Below are 8,934 nucleotides of genomic sequence, written 5' to 3'. Positions count from 1 at the left end.
TAGCTGTAGACACGTGAGAAAGTTATGCCCAGTGAAATGTAAGTAAAAGTATGGTGGGAGCAGATTCCAGGAAAGTTCGCTAAAAGATGTCTGGGGGCCGGCCCCGTGCCTGAGTGGTTACGTTCGAGCTCTGCTTTGGCAGCCCAGGGTTTCACCGGTTCAGATCCTGGGCTCAGACACGGCACCGCTCATCAGGTCACGCTGAGATGGCGTCCCACATGCCACAACTAGAAGGACCTGCAACTAAAAATATACAACTGTGTACCAGGGGGCCTTGGGGAGAAAAAGGAAAAATAAAATCTTTAAAAGAAAAAAAAGATGTCTGGTGTTCACCCTTCACCCTTAGAGGAAAGGAGGAGCTGTTCTGAGAGGAGGCTGATGGAGTGCTGAGCCGACAGAAGTGAAAAACTCCCCTAGGCCACCGCATTCAGCCAAGCTCTCATCACTACCTTGTTCTGTGGCAAGCTTTTAATATTTCACCAGAAAAAATACCTTTCCCCTATAAGTTAGTGATTTTTTTAAAATACGTGGCATTGTTAAGTAGACTTTCATTGTATCTTAATCCCACTGTCTGCCCTCTCAAGCCCCTCGTGACACATCTCTCCAGTGTTGTGAAACAAATCAGTTTAAAAAGTGAGATTTGGTTTCAAGCCAATTCTCATTTATTTACATGGATCCGTGGGGAAAATTATACAGTAAAATGAATAATCTAAAATGGAAGATAACTTAAAATGTGTATTTGGCTCTGGAATGTGTTCCTTAGTTCAACCCATTTTCATTGATGGAAAAAGGAAGGGAATGAAATGTTTTTTAAACCAGCTTTATTGAGGGCTAATTTACATACACTAAATAGCACACATTTTAAGGGCACGGCTGGATGTGTTTTGACAAATGTGCACACCCATGTAACCACCACAACAATCAAGATATAGAACATTTTCCCCACCCCCGAAGCGTCCCTTGGCCCTTTGCAGTCATGGCCCCATCCCACCCCCACCAGCCCCAGGCAATCACTGGTCTACTTTCTGTCACTATAGATTAGTTTTGCCTGTTCTAGAATTTCATCTAAATGGTGTCATACGACATGGGCTCATTTGTGAGAACAGCCATTTATTGGGTGCTTAGCCTGTGACGGACATTTTACACGTGTATAATCATTTCCCTTTTAGAGATGAGAAAACCAAGACTCAGAAATTAAAATAATTTGCTAAGGTCCCATGGCTAGTAAATGGGAGAGTAGAATTCTGATGAACTTTATCTGTCTCCAAGTTTAGGGTCTTTCTCACACACCATACTGTGCTGCCCTGGGTTTTACGAAGTCCCTAAAAGATGAGTATGTTAAGGGCAGACGTAAGGTCAGGTTTATAACCTCATGATGAGGCGAGAGTCAGGCGCACGGAAGACCTAGAAATCAGACAAGAGACCACATAATAAAATGCCAAAATATATTGTAACCAAGCACCAAAAATATGTTGTCTGCATTGGCCAGAGACAGCTACTGGGAGCCTAAGAGGAGAATGACGGCTGGAGACGTCAGAGCAGGCTCTTAGTGGGGCAGGGTTATCTGTCGCCCCAGGCATTTACTTCAGACGAAATCATGAGGCCGGGCTGGGAGAATATGACTCAGAGGGGCCACATCTCAGGTCTTCTTCCTTCCTGTCCAGGTCAACTCCATGTTGGAATCTGAAGTTTAGAAAATCATAATTTACCAAGGCAAACACAGACTTGGTCCCCAAATCCCAGAGCAGTAGCCCTCGGAGGGCCGCCGGGATGCTTCAAGGAGTTTAAGGACGAGTGAAAAGAAGAACAGACAATTCTCCAGCTTCTAAAGGGGTCGTGTTTCAAAAGTCTGTTTGTGTATCATTTGTTTGAAATTCAACACATCTTCCCAGAGAAACCGCATTACAAATGGAGGTTGGGCTCTCAGATCTGCTCTCAAATGCTGAGTTAACACATGAGGTGGCTGAAATACTATACAACTGCTATGAAAACAAGACTGTGGCAATTCTAGAACTCAGACAAAACAGTGGATTGTGGATTCACAGACGACTTGAGCTGTTGTCTAGACCTGCCTCTTACCTGGCACAGGGATCTGCTCCACCACGTCCCTGTCCATGTGCATCCTGCCTTAGCCAAGTCCATCCTCCTGGAAAGATAGAAAATTCTTCCTTGTTTCAAGGCGAGGTTTGTCATCCGCTACCTTCCCTTCCTTGGTCCTAGCTCCATTCTCTGACTCTCCATGAATCTGATCACTCTTCCATGTGACAAGCCTTCAGAGTTTATGAGTATCCATTTTACTATTTTTTCAACTTTTCTGAATGGTTAAAATTTTTCATAATAAAAAGTTGCAGGAAAGCGGTGAAAAAAAATTCAAGTGTCTGTCACCTCAGTAAGCATTTTTTCTCTGAAATTGGCAAGGACTGAATATAGTAATCAGGAAAAATTATTGGCCTACTTGAAAAAAATGTGACCACAAAGTACCCAGCTAATCAGACATCTGTCGAGGGTGATAAAATGGCAGAAAAGCCGGCCAACTTCAACACTTAGATGACTGGGAGAAGCCTAAGACAAAAGCCTTTTTTCTAGGATGTCGCAGGGAAGATTTGAGACTATGTCAAAGAAGATATAGGGTGTGCCAGGCGCGTGGAAGTGGCTACTAAATACTGTCTGTTCTCATTACTCACAGTAGCTGTGTTCTATAAAGTGGCTGCGAACACTGAATTAGTGAATACTGAACTGTTGTTCCTACAGGAAATAGAGGGTTAGGTTTCTGTGAGCTGCTGGTCACAAACATTTTATGTGTGTTTATGTTTAAAGAGATCTTATTATGTATATATCATTGACTTGTTCCCATTGAACTCATGGCCAACAGCCTTGTAACTCACGCTTGAGAGAAGCTCATCTAACACCTGTATTTTCCTTTTTTAAAGCTTTCTTTTTTTTTTTTTTAGATTGGCACCTGAGCTAACATTTGTTCCCAATCTCCTTTTTATTTTTCTTTCTTCTTCTTCTCCCCAAAGCCACCCAGTACATAGTTGTATACTCTAGTTGCAGGCCCCTCTGGTAGTGCCATGTGGGACACCGCCTCAGCATGGCCTGATGAGCAGTGTCATGTCTGCGCCCAGGATCCGACCCAGTGAAACCCTGGGCCGCCCAAGTGGAGCACACTAACTTAACCACTTGGCCATGGGGCCAGCCCCACAACACATGTGTTTTCTCCATAAGGCATGTCACAGCCTTCTTCCACTTAGAAACACTAGACAGCACTTCAGCTATACTTGGGGGCAGTTTTAAACAGTAAAATCGCCAACAAAAAAGCATAAAAATGCAAAAAACATGGCATTAAATATACCAAAAAGGACACTAGTTTACAGTATTCAAGTTCAAATGAGAAGGCAGAGTGTCACCTCATTCTGCCTTAGCAGGCAACACTGGGCAAGTCACGCATTTGGGTGACTCAAATTTTTCAACGATTTGCACGTCTGTAGTGACAATGAAAGCATTACAGGTGTTGATTTTGGGGTCACAAATAAATTTTAGCGAGAAGGCGAATTCACAAATACAGAATCCGTGAATAATGAAGATTAATTGTATTAGGATATGGATGGCTGGGGTCCCTGGTGATTAAGGAGCTTTTATTTTTTTCTTTGCATTTCCCCTTTCTTTCATATACTTTATTTCTCTGGAGAATTGTGAGGTAGGCAAGGTGGATGGTCTTACCCCTATTTTGTAGATGTTGAGGGTGACAAGACTGTCAAGTGCCAGAGAGAGGGCTAGAGCTAGGACCTTCACCATCTGTTCCAAGACTTGTCCACCACAAGTGGGTTTTAGTTCCAGTTACCACAAAGTGAAATTATTCGAGCTTACCCAATTGCTACTCAATTTTGAAATCTTCATATTTCCAGTCATCTAGATACTCAGTTAAGGAAGTCATTTTTTTATGCAATTATTTATATTAGTATGAATGCATGGATATTTATTTTATTCTCTGGGTTACAAAATCCAATACTGTTGGTACTTAGTTTTTTGCTCACACTGTTCCAGCTTCGGCCGTTAGGAGCACTTTCAAGTTGGTTCCTGTTTTTCCCACGAGCTCTTCATCTTTTTCTGAGCACTTTCCTACTTCCCGCAGCGAAAAGATGCTCCAGGCTCACCCTGTGTATTCCCTCCCCAGCCCAGAATCAACCACTTCTCCAAGGAACCTTCGTTTCTTTCATTGATGTATGGTATTTAAAACCAAATCTGGGTTCTAGATGTGCTCAATTGCTCCTGGCGTGTCATTGTTTCTATGCCCTCTCAGGGGTCAGAGCTAGGAAATATGTGTATATACATCGATCTAAGCATAAACACAGTTCTATACTTTCTTCGGTATCTATTTATGATACCAGTTAAGGAGCTTTTACGAAGGTCGTTCCTATGTCTGTACAACCTAGTATGTAGTAGGTTTGCGATAAATATGTGCTGAATTGAACTGAATTAATTAGAAAATTAGGGGAACAATGGGATGTAGAAAAGGGTTTGAAGACTGAAAGAGAGAGCAAGATAAACGAATCTTCATCACCTGTTGACACTGAAGGGACACAGTCTTGGATTCAGAGATCAGGGTTCAAGGACCAGCTCTTGCCACTGAGCCCCAGGACCTTGAATCAGTTACCTAGTCTCTAGGGGCCTAAGTTTCCCCATCATAAGAAGAAGCACTGACTGGGCTAAGCGGTCCTTAAGATTCGCTTCAGCCTGGGAACAGAAATCCAATCACATTACTCACTTGCTTAAAACATCTTTTAAGGGCAGGTAGTTTTTCCATTTTTTTTTAACCACAATCCATAGTAATAAATATAGTTTACAGTATGGCCTGGGGGGTGGGGTGTGTGTGTAAACACTATACGTATGTGAACACACATATAAATACATATGTACACACACACGTCTGTGTATTAGGGATTGGTCTGAGATAATGTAACAGAAATGTAAGTGTGCCTTAAATAAAATAGAAGTTATCTTTCACATAACCTGACTTCCCTCTCACAGTCTGGGGGTGTGCTTTTCAAGGCTCTTACACCCTCAATACACAGCTTCCAACTCTGGGCCCAAGGGGACTTCTCCGGTTCCTACCATCATGTCTGTATCCCAGCCAGTGGGAAAAAAGAAAGACACAAAGGAGTGCATGGCATTCCTTTTAGGAGCGTGACCCAGAAGTGGCACACACCACCACTGTTCGCACTGTGTTGGCCAGAACTTAGTGACATGGCCACACCTGACTGCAGAAAAGGCTGGAACACGTAGTCTCCAGCTGGGCAGCCGCGGGCCAACGCTTGGGGATCTGATTATTAAAATGAAGAAGAGGACAATGGATCGTTGAAAAACTTGCGGTATCTGCCCCAATATGTAAAACTGAAACAGCATTTCACAAGACGTACTTACTCTTAATACGAAAAGTATTGCATCTCTCTATTTTATTCTAGTCTATTCCATTTCAATTTCCTTTTCATTTTTTAAAATACTGGCCTTGACCTACTAAACTGACTTCACCATCCTCGAATGGGGTACAAGCCTCATTTTGAAAAACACTTCCCCAGAGCCAAGTGCAAACTCCTCAGCACTCCATAGCCCCCTCCCCGGCTGCCGCCCACTAGCACGGCGGCAACCCAGCGAGCTCCCACTTCCTCAGACACACCATCACGTTCCCCACCTTCCTGTCTTTGCACTTGCTGTTCCCATCATCTGGGGTGCCTTCTGCCTTTCCCCCAATCCTCACCTCCCGCACCCCACCCAAACTAGCGTCCTGACAAACCATCTTCATTGTCCAAAGCCCAACTCGTGTGTCTCCTCCTCGAAGAAGACTTTTCTTACCCTAAGTCACCGGCAGAGTTGACCCATCCCCTGGTGCTGTCTCTGAACCCCTTATCTTCCAATATCGCAATTAATGTTCTTGGCTGTCAGCTTCCCCTCCTCGCTTGCAAGCCCTTCAAGGGCAGGAAAGCAGGTCTCATTCATCTTTGTATCACCAGCACCTTCCTCCAGGCCCAGCACAAAGTCCAGGTCCAATGCACGTTTGCCAAATTGACCAGAAGATGAGCGATTTCTCTCAGAGGAGGGGAAGCCTGCCCTGACTCTCTTAGGCTGAATTACTCCTACCTCTGTTTTGCTCTCCCAGTGCTTTCCTTGAGCCTCGCACACTGCCTGGTTGTGATTAACTTCAGGGGCCCTGCAGCCAGGCTGCCCGGGTTCAGATCCCAGCAATGCCACTTTGTGTGTGACTCTAGAAAAGTGACTTAACGTTCCTGGGCCTCAGTTTCCTCATCTGTAAAATGGGGAAAATAAGGTGATTTGCTTCATAGCGTTGTTGTGAGTTCATTCATTTGGAGCGGTGCCCAGTAAACACTCGATCAGCCTTAGTTATCGTGGTCTGTCTATGTATTTCTCTCCACTAGACCGGGGGGAAGAGTTACATCTCCCTTGGTGCTTGTTGCACAGGCCTTGCTCACAGTAGGACTCCATAAATGTTGACTTTCGTGAGCAAGTCACCTGGAAATCCGGACCAGCGTCATTTCCATATCTGGCTAGCCTGTCAAATTGTCACAAAGGGCAAGTCAATGAACATCTAGCCAAGTGTAACCTCCTCGGGGAGAGACAGCCTGCCACATCTATTGAGATTCTTTGAGCAATTCAGCAAGCACGGCAAGCAAAGGGAAACTTGTGGATTTGTTTATTAAGACTGCCAACAATTTTTTGACTGGGTCTGAACCCTGAGGTAGTAAGGGGGAAATGTTTCGTTATGAAGAGGGAGTTGGCGCTGCCCTGGGAAACAGAAGGTAGCGTTAGATGGGTACTTCTCTGTTTAACAGTGGGGTCCCCCAAGGGTGAGAGCTGAGTCTCCCAAACCCCTGTATCATTCAGGACCAGCTGCAGGAAACCAGAGACCACACCAGGTATTTGAGGCAGAAAGAGGTTGAACATAAAGAGTTGATTCCTTCAAAATCTTTGGAAGGGTAAAAGAGGCTTTGTGCTGGGCTTCTGGGAGCGACTCCTGGAATAACACCACTGAAGCTGCCTGCCAGGAGAGCTGCTGCCACTGCCCCCCGCAGGAAGGTGAGGGTTAGGCAGCTACCTTTGGAACTGTAGATTTCCCGAAAATACCACCACGATAGCAACCCTGGGATCAGGAGACCACAGCTGCCCACAAAGCTCGTGGCCAAACCCTGGAACGGTGCTGCAGAGACACGGGGTGATTCCAGGACCTTGTGTGCCAGTGGCAGTTGAAGGTGGCAGGAAGATGGCCCCTGCCTTACTGCTACCTTCCCAGGTTCATACTCCATGTCCAGCCCCCAGGACCACAGCTGCAAAAGAGTCTAGAACACTTGGTTTTAGCTTTCTACTCTGAGACACAGGAAGGTATAGTAGAGGGGTCGAAAGGGAGGCTGAAGCGCTCGGTTCACTGCATCCCCCGTGCCCTCGCCCACCGCGCTCCAGCCACTGGCTGTCTGACTGGAACACTCAGCTTGTTCCCCCTGCTTGGAATTTTGCATTTGCTGTTCCCTCTGCTTGGAAAGCCCTTCCCTCAGATCTTCTCCATCCTGTTAATTATCACCTCCCCAGAGAGACGTTCCTTATCCAGAGACCTCCTAGATGCCCTTCTCCAGCGGGTCTTGGGTCTGTTCCTGAAACAGTCAATCTCAAGAGGACGGGATTACTAGGAATGGCCAAGTCTCACTATCTGGGATCAAACTATAATGTCACCTTGCTGTGTTTTCATCTTACTCCTCTCACTAGCTGCAATTCTTATACTGTCTACACATTGGTGTTCACTCGCCTGTCACTTATCTCCCCTCCTTAGAGTGTAAGTTTCGCGAGAGCAGGAACTGCATCTGTTTTCTTCACCCCGGAGCTCCAACATCTAGAACAGAGCCAGATGAGCAGCAAGTGCTCAGTAAACATTTGCTCAATGAACCGTGGCGAACTGGGGATAAGGTCGCCCTTTGGACTTAGTTCTGTTACCTAATTTATCATATCGTCTTGCAATTACTCCCTCACAGGCCCTCTTCTTGGTTCACGGCCAAGACCACATCTTGTTTTTTATTTTTGCTTCACTTCTTAGCACAATGCCCAGCCAGTTGTTGACAAGCCGTGCGTTTTGATGAATGAACAAAGGAGAGAAAGAAGGTGTGGACGCACACGTTTAGGAAGCAGAGGTGTGTCCAGGATGTCAGAAGGTGGGGAGGAGGGAGCCTATTGTGCAAAGGTGATCAAATGCGAAATAAAATCATCTCAGTCAGGCCAGAAAATGCCGGAGATCCTCGAATAGGAGGGGGTGGGACAGGCGGGGTCAGGCTGGGGTCAGGGTGGCCGCAGGAGGCTCTCTGGGCCAGAGGAAGATTGGATCTGAGAATCCTCGAAAAGGGGGCGCCAACGGTCTACTTGTGGAATTATAGGATTTCCAGTTGCTCAGCACTTTTTATGACTACTTTCTCCCCTTCCCTCTGAAAGGGTCTTTTTGTCCACTAAAACTCTGTTGGGGAAGCAGATGGCTTTAAGGTCCATCCTCCACATCGTTCATCAAATACATCTTGTCAGTGCCACACTGTTGGGGTGAGAGAAAAACCAAAGATTCCTTTTATTTATTTATTTATTTTTGAGGAAGTTTAGCCCTGAGCTAACTGCTGCCAATCCTCCTCTTTTTGCTGAGGAAGACTGGCCCTGAGCTAACATCCATGCCCATGTTCCTCTATTTTATATGTGGGACACCTACCACAGCATGGCTTTGCCAAGCAGTGCCATGTCCGCACCTGGGATCGGAATGGGCGAACCCCGGGCAGCCGAGAAGCAGAAGACACGAACTTAACCGCTGCACCACGGGGCCAGCCCCCAAAGATTCCCTTTTAAATAAGATGCATTCCAGTGTTGCCCCTTGTGGGCTATATTTCTGAAGGGAAAAGC

The 8,934-nt window shown here is 45.7% G+C and overlaps 1 long non-coding RNA gene across 1 annotated transcript; it reads right to left on the bottom strand.

The window, feature by feature from the left end:
- Positions 1–1,130: 1,130 nt before the first annotated feature.
- Positions 1,131–5,962, bottom strand: LOC139046058 (uncharacterized). Its single transcript, XR_011505621.1, has 3 exons — positions 5,851–5,962; positions 2,080–2,146; positions 1,131–1,683 (listed from the first exon to the last, which is right to left on the bottom strand). It is a non-coding gene; the product is annotated as an uncharacterized lncRNA (long non-coding RNA).
- Positions 5,963–8,934: the final 2,972 nt, after the last annotated feature.

The sequence above is a fragment of the Equus asinus genome, chromosome 8 (assembly GCF_041296235.1).
Source record: "Equus asinus isolate D_3611 breed Donkey chromosome 8, EquAss-T2T_v2, whole genome shotgun sequence".
In the NCBI taxonomy this organism is placed as follows: Eukaryota; Metazoa; Chordata; class Mammalia; order Perissodactyla; family Equidae; genus Equus; species Equus asinus.
This window is presented reverse-complemented; position numbering and strand designations above follow the sequence as displayed.